Raw genomic sequence first — 1,583 nt, forward strand, 5'->3', positions numbered from 1 at the left:
ACTATTGCTTAACCAAAATTTTTATGTATGTGTTTTTGGTAGGATATCGTCTATCCATACATCTCGAGGTCAGGAAATTTTGACATAATCGATGATGTAGAGTGTTTTAGGCATGATGAGATCGATGATGTGGGAGTCAAAAACGTAAACCATTTGGTGCAATCTGGTTACGATTTTAGAGACCATGAGTGGGGTCATGTTGAAAGTAATGATGTTGAAGAAGAGAAGATAGAGGAGGTTGTAAACGAAGATGATCATGTTAAAAAGGAAAGTGATGGAGACAATCAATTGTCTGGGTTGGAGAGTAGCGAGAAGAAGCAAGATGTAGATGTGGGAGCATCAAGCATGAAGAAGAGAAAGACAAAGCATATTGATCATGGTGCAGAGAGTCGAAAAATGCAATTCCTATGTCAGCGAGCCGCAACGTCATACACTCATGGTTTTGATGAAGAAATAAAATCATTCATTAAAGGTATGTTTGAAGCTTCTTTCAAGCCTTTTAAGGAAGAAATAGGCCAGCGATTGAAGAAGATGGAGGAGGATGTATCAGAAGTGAAGGAGATACTATCGACTATAGCATCAACTTCGACACAAGCCACACCACCATCCTTTAAACCAAAAGATGTGGTAAGTCAATAAATAATTTATAAGCTTTGGTTTGTATCATATCGACTATATGATTTTGTCAAACTTATTGATTTATATTTTTGACACAGGGGAAATCACCATCCGTTCAACCAAAGAGTTTGGTACGTAAAAAGTAACTTGGTAAAAGTTGTCTTCGTTTTAATGTTTTGGAAAATGGCTACGTTTTTTTGTTTTTTTTTTAAATTCGGCTTTGTAAGTTATTTGAAAATATTCGGCTAATTGTAAACTTAAGTATTGTAATTGTCTTTGTGAACTTATGTATTGTATTGTAATCATTAAACTTTCTTTGAATTTATTTGTTTCTAAACATTAAACTTTGTTTGATCTTTTCATTGACAGGAAGATAACTTTCTTTTTGATGATTTGTTCACCAAATCGGGTGCCATAGACCTTAATATTGACAGTCAAGATTTATTGGGCACTCAAGATTTCTTAGCGAAAACAGTAGGACATCTTTCGCAAAAACCATGTGTACCTGGAGTTGATCCTCCAATAGATGCGGGAAAGTATGACGAGGATGCTGATTTGGTTTTTGTCTCCGAAGTTAGATGGAATGCTTTGGAAGCATGGCTAAGGAATCATAGGTACGTGTTCTTATTTTTATTCTAAGCATCAGTTTGATAATTGTCGAGATTTTAAAAATTTTAGCTTACAAATTACTATTTTTTCACAGTTACGAGCAACTTAAGTTTGGTCCATCGGTAATTAATCATGAATTGCTAAACCATGTCATTACTCACTGCAAGTGGCTGCACAATCCAGTAAGTATTAACTTGATTTCTTCAATACTTAATTTGTTAATTATTTTACCATGGTTAAATTTAAATTTCACTTTTATTTGTTTTCAAGGAAATGGATGCAATGATGTATTTATTCCGGGAGAAAACATCTTTAGGTGAAATGAAGGCAGACCGTGTTGGTTTCATGAATTGCAT

Source organism: Camelina sativa, chromosome 20 (assembly GCF_000633955.1).
Source record: "Camelina sativa cultivar DH55 chromosome 20, Cs, whole genome shotgun sequence".
NCBI classification, from domain to species: domain Eukaryota; kingdom Viridiplantae; phylum Streptophyta; class Magnoliopsida; order Brassicales; family Brassicaceae; genus Camelina; species Camelina sativa.